Raw genomic sequence first — 17281 nt, 5'->3', positions numbered from 1 at the left:
GGCAAGGACACCTCTTTCCCATTCTCTACTGCTACGACGTTGTAGCGATAGGGAACTGCCTTTTCAGAGGAGTAAGGCACAAGACCAACAAGCTTAATGATCAGAGCGGGAGAAGCCTTCTGCTTGCTACCATTGTACTTAATGATAACAGGCTCGGTATTTCGGAACACTGGGGAGCTCACATTACCTCAGGCTCATTTTCATCAACATTCCTGTTTTGAAGGATCTCAATGACTCCTTCGTCCAGCATTTCCTGAACATCCTTGCGCACCTGGCAACAACCCAATCGGTTAACAGAGCAGACTCGGCATATATCATGGTCATGCTCATAATGACTGTAGTCACACAACAAACGATGCATCTGGACCAGAGACTGTTGAATATGACTGACATATTTGACCTTGTATTTTCCAGGGCAACCCTGGACCATGTTGACAGATTTCCCATGTTCGGGCAACGGATTCTTCTTCACATTAGGGCCTACGTCCTCAAAACATAAAATACCACACCTCACAAGGTCTTGAACCTTGGTCTTCAAAGGGTAACAATTCTCCACGTCGTGGCCGGGAGCACCAGAATGGTAAGCACAATGTAACTCAGGCTTATACCACCACTGGGGGTTAGCAGGTATAGCCGGTGGGTCTCTTGGAGTGATCAGCTTCCTTTCTATCAAAGAGGGATATAACTCTACGTACGTCATAGGAATAGGATTGAAGGTGACCCTTTTCCTCTCGTAACTCGTGCTGGTTTGATTACTGTTTCGAGGCTGGTAGGCTTGCTGCTGCGATCGGTGTTGTTGTTGCTGATATTACGGATGTGGTTGTTGATTATTACTATGTTGTTGATATTGTTGATTGTCTCTAAAAACAGGTGCTATATGAGCCACCTGGTGCTGGTTACTGGCGGGACGCACAATCTTCCTCCTCACAGAGGGTCTTCTTGGTTTCTCATGGGAGATCACAGCATGTGCCTCTCCATCTTTCTTCTTTGCAAACGCCCCAAAAACGTTTGGCAGAAGAGCCTTCTTCTCTGGTTAACCGTCCTTCACGGACCCATTCTTCTAGACGCATCCCCATATTCACCATCTCGGTGAAGTCAAAAGGAGCGCTAGCAATCATCCGCTCATAATAAAAAGAACTTAAAGTCTTCAAAAAGATCTTAGTCATCTCTTTCTCTTCTAGCGGAGGCACGATCTGTGCTGCCACCTCTCGCCACCTCTGGGCGTACTCCTTAAATGTTTCTTTATCCTTCTGGGACATGGCTCTCAATTGATCTCTATCGGGAGCCATATCCACGTTGTACTTGTACTGCTTGACGAAGGCTTCGTCGAGATCATTGAAGGATCGGATGTTTGCGCCGTCTAAACCCATGTACCAACGCAAAGCGGTACCGGACAGACTGTCCTGAAAGTAGTGGCTGAGTAGTTGGTCATTATCGGTTTGAGTCGACATCTTCCTGGAATACATGACCAGGTGGCTGAGAGAACAAGTATTTCCTTTGTACTTTTCAAAATCAGGGACCTTAAATTTCACAAGGATCTTCACATTTGGAACCAAGCAGAGTTCGGCAGCAGACTTGCCGAAAAGATCCTTCCCTCTGAGAGTTTTCAATTCCTTGCGAAGCTCAAGAAATTGATTGTTCATAGCATCCATCTTCTCATAAACATCTGGAGCCTCAGACGGTTGAGAATGATAGATGGTTTCGTCTACCCTGGGCATAGTATGCACGACAGGAGGAGGAACAACAAGGACCGGGCTAGATGCCGGCAGAGAAGCAAAGGTAGGAACAAGACCCTCAGGCATGAAATTGGGAGGCATCCCCCACGGGAACCCGGTTGGCATGGCTGTTGGAACAAAGTGTGCACTGGCAGCGGGCACAGTAGAGGAGACAATCTCGGAGATAACTGTCCTCTGGGGAGGAGTTGAAGGTGTCGGAGAAGACATGCTCTGGGCAGCCATGAATGACTCCATTAGGGCAGTCAATCTGGCCACTTCCTCTTTCAGCTCGCGGTTCTCTTGCTCTAAGTGATCCATCAGTCTCGAAATGTTGGCTCTAGTGTAGTACCGGTGAGTCAGCTTGTCTTCAAAATAAATGAAGGACACAAATTTAGACCACAGGGAAAGGGACCGGAAACAAAACCTGTTTATGCATATGATGCATGCAATGCTTGTGCATATGATTTGTTTTTTATTTCAAAGGAACTTTAGAATTTTATTTGCAAATTTTGGAAATATTAAGCATTTTATCACATATAGGAATATCTCATCAAATAATATCAGGGAAAAGAAGTGCAGCATCGTCAATCATATACAAGAGAAAAGGAAAATAATCATCCTATGGATCCCTAGAAACAATCATCCAAAGCTCGGGACACAGGAAGATAAGATGCGCGAAGCCTCTTCACCTCCCTCTCGTAGGCTGCCTCCATATCGGCCTTCTCTTTGGCGAGTCGATCATACTTCCTCTTCCAGAACTTAGAAGACTGAGGAAGTAGAGAAGTCCATACATCATCAGGGTCATCAATAACCTGATGCTCAAGAAACTCAATCAACGCATCCTTCTCCTTAATCTGCTGAAGCAACTCTTCACGTTCACGGATCCAGGCATGTGAACGGTCTTCGTCTCTCAACTCCTCTACTCCTTGATTAGGGAGGGTTGAAGGCCCAGCCATAATCATAGGTGTAGGTCTCGGATACTCGTAAGGCATGAGATACTCAGACGCCCTCTTCCTAACCCAAACAGTGTAAGGCTCTAAAGCGATGCAATTCTTGGGACCCAACTCTTTCCTTCCTTTCCTATGAATCTTGCGCCAAGCGCGGACCATCCTAGCTTTCAAGCCTTGGGGATCTTTACCATCCTAAAAGAATACACCTTCTAACAGAATTTTATTGGGTTTATCCTTTAAGGGGAACCCAAGCTGCCGACGTGCCAAAACAGGATTGTAGTTAACCCCACCACATGTACCAAGAAGAGGTACATTGGAGAATTCGCCATAAGAGTCAATAATCTGCACACCATCATACACATGGTTATACCAAGAGATATCATCATTAGTGAGAGACATAAGTCTCGTGGACCACCGTAGACATTCCTTGTTCTCCTTGAAAGCGACCGTCTGAGGTAAGTGAGAAATAAACCACTTATACAACATAGGCAAACAACACACAATGGCGCCACCACCCTTTGCATTCCTCATATGCAAAGAGAAGTAGGTATCGCCCAACAGAGTCGGAACGGGATTAAGAGTAGAGAAAATCCTAATAGCGTTCACATCCACAAACTTGTCGATGTTGGGGAATAACACTAGCCCATAGATGAGAAGTACAAATATGGCTTCAAAGGCGTCCTCACTCCTGGCCTTCCCATACATAGTAGCTTGAGCAATGAGGAACTCAGAAGGGAGACCTTGAGTTCCACCTTTGGTAGTCATATGAGCATCAACCAGAGATTCATCTATGTGTAACATGTCTGCTATCTCTTGAGAAGTAGGAATACTCTCCAAGCCACTGAACGGAAACTAGTCTAGAATAGGTATACCCACAAGGTAAGCATACTCCTCAAGGGTAGGCAAAAGCTGAAAATCCGGAAACGTGAAGCAACGGTACAAAGGATCGTAAAACTGCACCAATACACTCATCAAACCTTCATCCACCTGAGTAGTCAGAAGAGGAAGAAGCTTCCCAAAATGAGCTTTGAAACCCAAGGGATCTAATACATAAGATGTCAAATTCCTTAACTCTTTCAAGTCTGGTTGTCTGAAACTGTACTTCTTTGTATTCCTTCTTTGTCTTTCCATGTCTGAAAATTTTGCAAATAAACCCCTTAAGTTCCTTGAAATTTTTCTTATTTATTGATGATATGGATGCAAATGGGTGCATGAATGCATGAATGCAACAATCACACTCAAGGATCAAGCAAACCACACCAAACAAAGGTCATGGGATGGATCATGTTATCCTTAATATCAATCATCCATTTTGGTGGATTATGGTTTACACCTTATCAACACCTAAGTTCCATTGATATTAAGGATTCATGAACGGATCAACCATGAATCAAGGGTTTGTTGTAAGTCACGAGCATGGAGTTTAGGTTAAGAACCACCCAAAGGGAGTGTACTAAGGTTTAAACCTGCCAAACATGTTCTACAAAAGGTTCCCATAGTCATCATCCCATCTTTTGGATATTATCGGAGAAACGACTACTTGTATTCCAAAAATATTCTCAAGAGAGACTCTTATGAGTGTAGTATCGCGTAACAATCGTATCAAATCTTACACTCGAACGACTTTCGCACTACATCCCAAGAATAGGCCAGGATGGGCTTGGTAAACTAAGGTCTTTGGCTTCTAAGGTCTATATTGGAAAGAGTAATGTCTAACCACAACTTACTTGTGTGATATTATTGATCCCAACATAACCTCCACCAAGTGAATGGACTTGCAAGTCAACTTGCTAAGGAATAACTCCACACAAGTCGACAAGACTATGCCATTCTCCTATCCTAAGTGCACTCGAGTCCGGGTATAGAACTCATCTCACAAAGATCACCAAGCATACAAGGAATTAATATCAAGCAATTCAATCATTACATACAATACAGTAATCCCAAATTGCACAAAAATATGTCACAAAACAAATACAATACAACAAGCATGAAAAGTCGGCAAAACCCACTAGGCAAATACACGTCCCCAGCAGAGTCGCCACTTTTCTGTAGCGGGGTATTCGTTACCATTAGAGATATTGACTAAATTCAAGGTAAATCATACAAGTCGAGTCGCCACCACACTTCTATTTATCCAAAGGAATGGTTAGAAAACGAACAAAAACCTAAAAGTTTTATCGAATCAAAAACTAGTAAAAATGTCAGAGATATGGGTAAGGGGGTTGGTTATGCAATGGGAAGGTGTTAGGCACCCAAAGTATCCTAGGCACTCCTAGGGAGCCCTTTTCACATTTGTTGCAAAGGTTGTTGTTTTTTTTTTGAAAATTTATTTGTGCAAACATGATTGAAGGGATGAGAAAAGCGTGTATGTTTATCTAATGTACTACTTACTAAAAGAAGGGTCAAAAGAAAATGACTCGCACGGACGTTGCATCCACTGCATACGTATCTCATCTGAATTTGAGAATCAGAGTCTTCATAGCTCGGCTACCTATGGGTTAAAGAGGAGTGTGCTCGCTAAGATATCGCGTCTTATGCGTACGTATCTCATCTGGGATGAAAATCAAAACGTAGTTCGACCACCTATGGGGTAAGGGTTGTGTCTTGGGGTGAACGGCGTTACTACGCAATCTACCGGATGCTCGACCTTTGGAGACTTACTCGCCTGTAGTAGAAGGAGATAACGTGTTCTTAGGAGAAGAAAAATCAATGAGTTTGGGGTGTTTAGGGATGCTCATGCAAAAAGGCAGTCCTAGATGAAGGAACCGCGCTACCTTAAATGACATGCCACGAGAGGCTATACGAAACCTAAGAAAGCGGTAAAATGCGGGAAAAATAAAGTACCACGCAGATAAAGATCCGAAGCAACAGCAATTTACGAGGTAAGAAAACCAGAGATTCCCAAGCTAAACACCATCAAAGAAAGCGAGTCAGTACAGGTAATCGGAATAGACCTCCAGGTGGTACCCCATAAATAAAGTGGAACACCAAGCAAGCTATCCCTGCAAGAGTATGTAAGTGTAACACCTCAAAATTTGCCCTCCTCTCTTGGGACTAGCTTAACATATTGCATATCATTTGTTAGGTCATTAGGCATTGCATATTGCATATCATGTGGAAACATTGAGTAAGTCATCCTCCTAAGTCTTGATCAGAAGATAAGAGAGGTTAAGATGCAAGCCTGAGGGTTTCATTGGATTGATCATTAATCATCTGAGGATGTGTGGTACAAATTAGGGTTTCATGGTTTCTCAAGGATATTGAGCTTGATCTTGGTTGAAATGATACATCATCATCATCATGGTCTTGTTATCATCAAGAGATTCAAGAGATTGATCAGATACCTTGAGATTAGGGTTTTGACCACTGGTCAACCCTAATCATCTGCATAATGCCAATCAGGGCTTGGCATGGAGATGAGGTCTACAATGGATATGGGGATCATTTCATGATTGTATTGAGCTTATGGAAGCTAGGGTTTCATCATTGAGCCATTTCATCAGGAGTTTGAGGCTCGAGTGGATCAATGCACAGCCAATTCATCTATCAGTCAGAAAAGTCAATTATGGTCAACTGTGCCTGATTTTATGGATTTGGAGGTGGGAGAGAGTTAGATACACTTCATTCATGTTGAAACAAGTTTCATTTGACATTTCAAACATCAAGAATGGAGAAAATAAAGTCAGGAGAAAAGTTTCCAAAAATGGCAGGTGACCTGTAATTGGAAACTGCCAAAAATGGAAAGTTTTTCACCTCAAAATTACATGTCCAAAAATGCTTCAAATGAAATTTTGTTCAACATGAAAGTTGTAGATCTTGCTCTCACCTTTCCAAAAAGTCCAAGAAATTGAATTTTTCATGTATGGTTGGCAAGATATGGTCCAATCATTTTCCAAAAATGCCTAAATTCAAAGTGGCATAACTTTCACATGGAATGGCCAAATTGGATGATCTTTCTTTGAGCAAACCCCATTTCACATGCACTTTCATGATGCATCATCAAATTTCATCAAAAAACCTCATAGCAAAATGGCATTTTTCAAGTGGACTGTTTAGCATTTTTTGTGTGAAATAGTGATTTTGAGAAATACAAGGTTTTTGCACACAAAGCCTATTCCAACACTTCACAAATACCAAATAGAACTTGCTTGAACTGTCATTGCACTGTTACATTGGTTAATTTGGAAAAGGACCTTTTGGACATTACACTTGAAATTGCATTAGCACTAATTCACTTCATTTTTGCTAATTGTGATTAACAAGTGGATTAGTATGTGGTATAAGAGGTTAAGCATAACAGAATATCATAATCACATTTTCATTCTCCAAGATCTAACAAACTTTTTCATCCAAAACCTCTCCAAATTCTCCAAAATTTCTTCACACATTTTCCACAATTCTCATCCAATTCTTCATCAATCTTGATCATTCTTGTTTGATCCACACTCCATAAGCATTGGTGCACGACTGTTTCACAAGATCCATGCCAAAAGCTTGCTGAATTTGGACTGTTGGAAGCTTACACATCCATGGCAATTTCATGATTCTTGCATCTGAAGCATTATTGAGCTGAGGCACGTGTTCCAATCATCTTCCATAGCTTGGATCTTCATCTGTTTTGGCATTTCACACTTGGAAACACAAGAATTCGCATCTGCCATCTCCAAGAGGTAAAATCTCGATCTCAACCATTGCTTGAATTGTCATATGGCTTATATAGGTCTTTCAACGTAGATTATCATGCTGCCTGTGGTTTTGGATTTGGTTGAGTGTAGAGAGAGATATCGTGATTAGGAGTTTGATGTGCATATCTTCTTTTGCTCGATCCGGTTAATATGTTGAGAGTTAGGGCAAATGATTGTTAGCTTCATGATCCTCGTTGAACGGTGATTCCAGTGATATATGATTTGTAGCATTTGGTTGAAAAAAGTTCATGCGTGATTTCTGGAAATTTTGTGTTTGTTCTTGATGAAGAACATTGCCAAGAACGCGTTAGATCCATTTTTCCTGGCTTGGCATTTGAATTCGTGTTACCCGCTCCCTCCAGCCAATAGCGCTACGCCAATAAATAAATGAAAACGGCACCGTTTTGCGTTCGCTATTAAGAATTACAAAAATGCCATTTCTCAGTTTAATTTCATTTCTTACTTCATTTCTTTTTCAATTTTATTTCATTTTGATGCATGAACTTCAAAAATTCATAGGAGATTCATTTCTTGTCCAAATTTTGTGAGGTTTTTTGCATTGTTCTCCTTATGATGTGTAGTTTTTAATGGTGATTTTTATGATTTTTGTGCACGAGTGAAAGATAAAATGCCTAGGGTTTGATTGAATGTGTTCATTTTGTATATGCTTTGCCATTTCACTCATAAAATGATGATGCTTCCATAGAAATTGATGAAATTTTTTGTGCATGTTCTGGACTCTTTTCTGGTGATTTTGATATGTGGTTTTCAATTTTTGGATCCCTGGTTGATGAGATATGAATTTTTGATTAGAGGTGTGACAATTTGTGTCACACCATGCTTGATGAATTTCATGATTTTATTTGATGTGCTTAGGGACATTGGATTGGGCAAAAATTTTGCATGATGGAGCATATGTATGTTGAGATCACATGAGAATTTTTCTGGATTTATTGATTGCATTTCCTATTTGATTGGAATTTTTCCCTCTGTTTGGTCATTTGTTGATTGTTTGTGATACATGTTGGTATTTGCTTTGTGAAATTCTGGTCATTAATTGGATGAGTGTGAAATTTGGTATGAGCATTGTAGACACATTATAGGTCATTGTGGTTTTGATCCCATTCATTTATCATGTTTTGTCACTGCTTTATGATTGATGGAAGTTGATGCTTGTTTTGGTGCCTTGTGTTGGCTTGCTTGAACTTGTCTGGACTTAGTGAATTTAATTTCCATACTTCCACTTCTCCAAATTGCATGAAAATTGATATGATACTCATTGAATGTGTTCTGTTTAGGCTGGAATTTTTGTGGAATTTATTGAGCTGTTTTGATATTGATTTGATTGGGATCATTCTGTTTGGTCTTTTGAGGTTGCAAATGGCATGCTTTGTGATATTTTGTTTATGAAATGATGATAATGAATGATATGAGCATGGGACCAAGTGGATTTGTTTCTAAATTGATTGATTGTGATTTTGGATGATTTTCACTTGCTGTTTTGAATTTTTCATCTCCTTTTGACCCTAGGCTTGTCCTAGTGGTCTTGTTTCTCACTTTTGAATTGTGTTTCAGGTTGAGATGCAAATGCTTTAAAGGAGAATAATGCAAGTTAATTGAGTTTGATTTGGTTAATTGTTGTGAACTAACTTGTGTGTTTTGTAGGATGCTTGGCTCAATTGAGTTGGTTGTGCTTTGCACATTGCATTGATTGTACATTGACTGTTGGTTATTACACTGTTGGTTTTTGTTGTTTGTTTTGACTGTGTGATGGGTATACTGACTGTACTAGATTGATTTCAGGTACCATAGTCGCTTTAGTTCTTTAAGAACTTGCTGTGCTGCTGCTTGGTTGTATAAACCAGTTGAGGTAGACTCTCTTGTCTCCATGTAGTCTGGAAGACCTGGCCTGTTACTTGGCCAAGCAACTATCTGAAGTCCTCCTTAAGAGGCGATGTTTGTGATTGTTTAACTTTGTCCCCAAGCAGGTAAAGACCTTGATTAAGGCAATTGGCGGAACCCAAGGGATGTGCAATCCATCCCCCGCTATTCTGTTGAGTCGTCCCTCTGCTCACACCACTGTGTTGATGCATTAGGACATTAACCCAAGATCTTGTACATTTGTACAGTCGAGTCAGAGTCTTGAGTGTAGAAGGGTTCCCCCATTCTGAACCCACACTCCTTTGTCTGAAGCTCTCCCTGGCCAGGGATAAGAGCTGTGAAGGCTCATCTTCACTCACCTTTCATCTGCTTCACCCTGACTCTCAATGTCAGGGTTAAGAGCGAACACTACCCTGTACAGTTGTGTTGCTTTTACAACTTAACCCTTGATTGAGCCACCTTGTCTGGATATAGCGTGTGCTAACTGTGAATGCTTGCTTTGTTTTGTTTATGCTTGCATGCTGTGCTTTTTCCTGGTTAGGATTAGCTTGCTGTTGTGCAAGTAGATAGAAACCGTAACATAGGGCAATGATGCATGATAACACCTAGGCTCGAGTACAACTCCCTAGTAGTGTGTCTCCCCTTGGTTTCTGGTTAGAATTTCTTTCCCGTTCAGGGGAACTACGTCGCCCTGATCCTCATACCAGATGAGGTACGTAGGCAGGAGACCGTGCGAGGTCTCTCCGGGCACCTTTTTTCTTTCTTGTGTGTGTTTGCTTGACAGTTGCTAGGCTCGAGTGCCTGACTCCTTAGCAACTTGTTGCTTGTTTCTTCTTGTGTGTCGGGATATGGATATAAGACCAGCGATTGGCTGTCCGTATCCTGATTGTGTTTGTTTGGTTCGGAAGCCGATGTAAGTCCAGCGATTGGCGTTCGGGTTCCAAGTTTGCCTGTGTTTGTGTGTGTCTTGTTTCGGCGTGCGTGAGCCGAACTACGGCAGCTCTGATTCTCGTTCCAGATGAGATACGTAGGCATAGGATGCGATATCCTAGCGAGCCCTCTTCCCCCTTCTCCCACCTGTGTGGTTCTCAGTGTGTGTGTGTGATGTTTGTTTTAGCAACCTTTTCTTTCTTTTAGAGCGTGGATCCCGTCGAGTACGACGGACGTGAGGGGTGCTAATACCTTCCCCTTGCGTAACCGACTCCCGTACCCTTTCTCTTTGGTCGCGAGACCATGCTTTTTCCAGGTTTACTCTGAGCGTTTCCTTTCCCTCTTTTGGGATAAATAACGCACGATGGCGGCTCTGTGTTGTTTTTGTTTCAGCTCGCCGGTTGTTTTTCGCGGATGCGACAGTAAGCCCTCACAAAAACTCAACAAACAGGTTAGAGTAATATGACGGAATTAGGAGAAAACAATGCCATAACAAACACAAAACAGGTTAGAGCAAACAAGATAGGGTAATCAAGAGTTGCCCCCAAATCAAAATGTAACCACATGAATCATGCCATTAAAATTCACAAAAAGCTCACAAAAAGTAACCAAGGGTAGGAGGCCTAAACCTCTTGTCAAACACATGCATCAAAAGGCTATCAAGTTCACCCATAATACCTCATACATTCAGAGCATTCAAATTAAAAGCATAAAGTAATGGGAATAAGGCAAACCTGACTGAAGAGATCGAATGAAATTGAATTGCCCGGTTGGGTTTGCAAAGCACTCTTAGGGTTTATATGAGAGGGAATTGGTTCTTTGCCGATGAGTTCCCTTCAGTCTCTGGAGGTTGCTCTGAACTCTGTTAGCTCTTCTCTCACTATCTTTTTCCCTGCCAGGGTAATAGGAATAAAATTTTTTGTTTCACTGAAACTCTGAATTTATAACCTGATTTTTGTGGACCTGTGGGCTCAAATTAGAGAGGCCCAGGTCCAAAAAATTTCTGTTATATTTTATTTATTTATTTATTTATTTATTTTATTTTATTTTTCGTTTTTCGTTTTTGTTTTTCGTTTTTTTTTCGTTTTTCGTTTTTTTTTAAACACGTGGGCTTCGCCTAGCGAGCATGACAGTTCAAGAAATTCCTCTGAGCGTAGGTGATTCTGGTGGCTTTTCTTGGGACTCGCTAGGCGATCCATTCTGCTCGCCTAGCGAGCATGACAGCTCATGAACAAACTTTTGCTCCTTCAAGATTAACGTTTTGACTGACGAATAGACCCCATTTGAACCTGTTGGAAGTATCTCAAGCCATTCCCTTGTGTTGACTGATCATCTAAATAGAACCCACAAAGTGTCTTGGATGATACTCAAGCTTCAAACAAAAGATGTTAGTGACACATTTTTGTGCTTTTGGTTAGTAAACAAAAGTAAGAGAAACAATGATGTATAATTCAAGCATGCTTGGTGATCTCAAACCAATCACAAGGAGTCCCACCCAAAGGCAAAGGAAACCAAGATGCTAAAGATCCTTGAGGCAATGCAAATGCAATGTTATGATGCCATGAGAGATCTTAGGGTCAAAATTGGGGTCTTACAGATGGGAGCTACTTGGATCATCAATATGATCTCAAGAGGGGAACTCTATTTGTGGTCTTATTTCTTCTCCTTCACCTCTTGTATGATTAGGACTTTAGCCATTCTTCTTCTTCCCTCCACTCTAACCCAAGCCAAAACTTTTGTGCAAACATTAACTCTTGTTTTCAAACATTAGAAACCTAAGCATTGTTCTTTTGATTTTCAAACTTTCTTTTCATAACACTTACTTTGAATTGAATCTTTAAGTCAACTTTGACCATATTTTGTAAATACTTTTCATTGGTAAATATAACTCACTCAAATGTTTTTGGGTTTCAATGGCCACTTTCTTATCAAAACTTTTCATAACCTTTAGCTATTAGGTTTGAGTTATCCTTGAGGTAGATATAATACTCACCTATATCCTTAGTGATGGACAATGAGTCTTCCATGCTTATTATAGGGTTAACCCCTCACTAGCATGTTGAAGCTATCCTCACATGGTGGATTTGTGGTTTTAGGTTGAGTTTTCTCCCTTGGATAACAAAAGACCTTAAGGCTTTTGGACCAATCAATTCACCAACTTGTTTTGAGATTTTTACCCCGGACTACAAGGTTTTGATCCTAATCTTTTTTAAGATGGTACGTAGGCAGTGGGTTTATCCATTCAAATACAAAATTGTAAATAATTTGTACATTCTTCTCTCATCTCCCCAATCATGTTTGCACAAATAATTTTCACAAAATACCAACCTACTTTACAACAATTGTGAAAAGGGATCCCTAGGAGTACCTAGGATGTTTTGGGTGCTTAAAACCTTCCCATTGCATAACCAACCCCCTTACCCCGATCTCTGACATTTTTATTAGTTTTTGATTCAATAAAACTTCTCGGTTTTTGTTTGCTTTCTAACCTTTCCTTTGGATAAATAGAAGTGTGGTGGCAACTCGACTTGTATGGTTTACTTTTGATTTAGTCCATAAATCTAAAGGTAACGAATACCCCGCTACAATATCAGTATAATGCAACCATGTTAGAGAATGGTCAAGAGGTTCCTTTGCATACGACTAGTTCTGTTGTGAACATTGCTGATATTAAGAAGGTGACCCGTAGTGGTCGTTTTTTTGGGCTTGTGTTCCCGAAGAGTGTAGAAGATGTATCTGTAAGTAAGAAAGTCGAAGTGCCTGTAGTTGATCCAGTTAGCGCTCCAAAGTGTCAGTCTGGTGAATCCAGCGGTTTGAATCCTTGTGATGATGATGAGGTACTCCAATTGATTAAAAAAAGCGAGTTTAATATGGTGGAGAAGTTGCTCCAAACTCCTCCCAAGATTTCAGTGTTGTCTCTACTCATGAACTCTGAAGCGCATAGAGAGGCATTGTAGAAACTATTGGAGCAAGCGTACATTGAGCATGATGTTACGGTGGATCCGTTTGATCATATTGTGGCTAACATCACTTCTTGCAACAATTTGAGCTTCTGTGATGAGGAACTTCTTTAGGAGGGTAGAAATCACAACTTGGCATTACACATTTCAATGAACTGCAAGAAGGATGCAACGTCGAATGTATTGGTTTATACTGGTTCTTCCTTGAATGTTCTTCCCAAATCAACTCTTTCCAGGTTGTCGTATCAAGGAGCTCCAATGAGATATAGTGGCGTGATCGTCAAAGCACTTGATGGTTCTTGCAAGACCGTTATTGGTGAAGTGGACCTTCTTGTGAAGATAGGTCCGAGTGATTTCCAGATTACTTTCCAAGTAATGGATATCCACTCGGCCTATAGCTGCTTGTTAGGAAGGCCATGGATACATGAGGCAGGAGCCGTTACATCAACATTGCATCAGAAGTTAAAGTTTGTCAAGAATGGTAAGCTGGTTATCATCGGTGGGGAGAAGGATTTGTTGGTAAGCTACATGTCGTATTTCTCTTATGTAGAAGTTGAGGATGAGATTGGAACTTCGTTTCAAGATCTATCTATTGCTGAGGAAAATAGAACTGGAGCACCTATGTCCTCCTTCAAAAACGCTCAGAAGATTGTTGAAGACGGTATTTATGATCAGTGGGGACAGATGATAGAGGTCGTCGAGAACAAGAGCAGAGCCGGTTTGGGATTCCAACAAGGTTCATCTGAATTTAGAGCTGAAGATGTGCAACCCAGTTTCCTTAGCGGAGGGTTCATTCATGGTAATCAACAACACTTAGCTGTCGTGATCGAGGGTGATGAAGATGAAAACTGCACCAATTTTGTGACGCATGGAAAAGCTTGCGACAATTGGACCGTTGTTGATGTTCCTATTATTGTGCATCGACCTAAGTAATTTCTTTTTATTGTTTTTTAAAAATCCTTCTTCTATGCCTAAGGGAGAAGTGAACATTGTTTGGCATTTCAAATTTGATCATCAATAAAATATAATTCTATTCATCCACATCTATGATGTTTTATTTTTACTTTTTGCTTTTCTGAAAATTGGTAATCACAAAAAACATGAATAAATAAAATATAATTTGTCCATCTGCATAATATTTGGTCATAATTCACTTATCTAAAATCAAAATATCAAATCATTATGCAGGTTGGTTCCTAAACCCATTGAATACAATGATCTTACTCATTCTCCAAACTTTGAATTCCCTGTGTTTGAGACCGAGGAAGGAAGTGATGAAGAAGTATCAGATGAATTGTCTCGTCTACTTGAGCATGAAGACAGAGTCATTCAGCCATTCCAAAAGCAGATTGAGTTAGTCAACTTGGGTTCTGAGGATGATGTGAAGGAAGTCAAAACTGGGTCTCGGATGTGTCCAGAAGTGAAGAAGGGGTTGATTGATCTTCTCCAGGAATATTCAGATGTGTTTGCCTGGTCCTATCAGGAAATTCCTTGGTTGGATTCTGAGATTATGGAGCATAGATTGTCGTTGAAGCCAGAATGCCCGCCAGTCAAGCAGAAGTTCAAGAGGACTCATCATGATAAGGCAGTGAAGATTAAAGAGGAAGTGTAAAAGCAGATTGATGATGGTTTCCTTGTTACCGCTGAGTATCCGCAATGGGTGGCCAATATTGGGCTTGTTCCGAAGAAGGACGGAAAAGTCCGCATGTGTGTTGATTATAGATATTTGAATAAAGTCAGTCCGAAAGATGATTTCCCTCTATCACACATTGACATGCTGGTAGACAATACGGCTAAATTCAAAGTCTTTTCATTTATGGACGGATTTTCCGGATATAATCAGATCAAGATGGCACCCGAGGATATGGAGAAGACCACGTTCACTACACCCTAGGGAACATTCTATTATAGAGTGATGTCTTTTGGTCTAAAGAATGTTGGCGCAACCTACTAGAGAGCAATGACTACTCTTTTTCATGATATGATGCATAAAGAGATCGAAGTCTATGTTGATGATATGATTGCTAAATCCATTGATGAAGAGGAACATGTTGAGCATTTATTGAAGTTATTCCAGCATTTGAGGAAGTACAAACTCCGCTTGAATCCCAATAAGTGTACATTTGGTGTTCGTTCTGGTAAGTTGTTGGGCTTTATTGTCAGTGAGAAAGGTATTGAAGTTGATCCCCCCAAGGTCAAAACAATACAAGAAATGCCTGCGCCCAAAACTGAGAAGCAAGTCAGAGGTTTTCTAGGCGACTTGAATTATATCTCGAGATTCATTTCACACATGACTGCCACATGTTCGCCTATATTCAAGCTTCTTTGGAAAGATCAGTCTTGTGATTGGACCGAAGACTGCTAGAAAGCTTTTGATAGTATCAAAGAGTATCTGCTTGAGCCTCCGATTCTGTCTCCACCTGTTGAAGGAAGACCGTTGATCATGTATTTGAATGTGCTTAAAGAGAGTATTGGTTGCATTCTTGGTCAGCAAGATGAGACTGGAAAGAAATAATATGCTATTTACTACCTTAGTAATAAGTTCACCGATTGTGAGACTCGGTATTCTATGCTTGAGAAGACTTGTTGCGCATTGCTTTGGGTTGTTAAGCGTTTGCGTCAATATATGTTGAATCATACCACTTGGTTGATATCCAAAATGGATCCAATCAAGTATATATTTGAGAAGCCTGCTTTAACTGGGAGGATTGCCCGTTGGCAGATGTTGTTATCAGAGTATGATATTGAATACCGATCTCAGAAAGCAATCAAGGGTAGTGTCTTGGCTGACCATTTGGCTCACCAACCGATTGAAGATTACCAGTCAGTGCAGTATGTTTTTCCTGATGAAGAGACTTTGTACTTGAAAATGAAAGATTGTGATGAACCATTGCTTGAAGAAGGGCGAGAACCTGGTTCCCGTTGGGACATGGTATTTGATGGAGCTGTTAATCAATATGGTAATGGCATTGAGGCAGTGATTATTACTCCTCAAGGCACTCATTTTCCATTTACAGCTAGATTAACTTTCAAGTGTACAAACAAGATGGCTGAGTATGAAGCTTGCATTATGGGGCTAGAAGAGGCCATTAATCTCATAATCAAGTATTTGGACGTTTATGGAGATTCAACTTTGGCTGTGAATCAAATCAAAGATGAATGGGAGACGAATCAACCCGGTTTGATATCGTATATAGATTATGCGAGGAGGAATTCAACTTTTTTTACAAAGGTTGAATTTCATCATACCCCTCGAGATGAAAATCGATGGCAGATGCTCTTGCAATGTTGGCTTTGATGATTGTGGTGAAGTATTGGAATGAAGTGCCCAATTTGACTGTGATGCGTCTTGATAGGCCAGCTCATGTGTTTGTTGTCAAAGAGGTCAAAGATGAGAAGCCGTGGTATTTTGATATCAAGTGTTTCCTCCAAAGTCATATTTACCCTCCTAGGGCATCTTTGAAAGATAAGAAGACTTTGAGAAGATTAACCGGCAGTTTCTACTTGAATGGTGATGTATTATACAAGAGAAATTTTGATATGGTTCTGCTCAGATGCGTGGATAGACACGAAGCAGACCTATTGATGGATGAAGTCCATGAAGGTCCCTTTTTTACTTATTCTAATGGACATGTTATGGCAAAGAAGATGTTGCGAGAAGGTTACTATTGGCTGACAATGGAATCTGACTGTTGCAAGTTTGTGAAGAAATGCCACAAGTGTCAAATTTATGCAGATAAGATTCATGTTCCTCCAACACTTTTGAACGTCATTTCCTCCCCCATGGCCCTTTTCCATGTGGGGAATTGATATGATTGACATGATTGAGCCTAAAGCGTCGAATGTACATCGTTTCATTTTGGTGGCTATTGACTACTTCACAAAGTGGGTTGAAGCGGCATCGTATACGAATGTAACCAAGCAAGTTGTTGTAAGATTTATTAAGAATTAGATTATATGTCGTTATGGTGTGCCGAGTAAGATCATTACTAAAAATGGATTGAACTTGAATAACAATATGGTGGAAGCTGTTTATAAAGACTTCAAGATTGCACATCATAATTCTTCTCCCTACAGACCTAAGATGAATGGGGTTGTTGAAGCTGCAAATAAGAACATCAAGAAGATTATCCAGAAGATGGTTGTAACATACAAGG

This window comes from Lathyrus oleraceus, chromosome 3 (genome assembly GCF_024323335.1).
Source record: "Lathyrus oleraceus cultivar Zhongwan6 chromosome 3, CAAS_Psat_ZW6_1.0, whole genome shotgun sequence".
Lineage (NCBI taxonomy): Eukaryota > Viridiplantae > Streptophyta > Magnoliopsida > Fabales > Fabaceae > Lathyrus > Lathyrus oleraceus.
Note: the sequence above shows the minus strand (reverse complement) of the source record.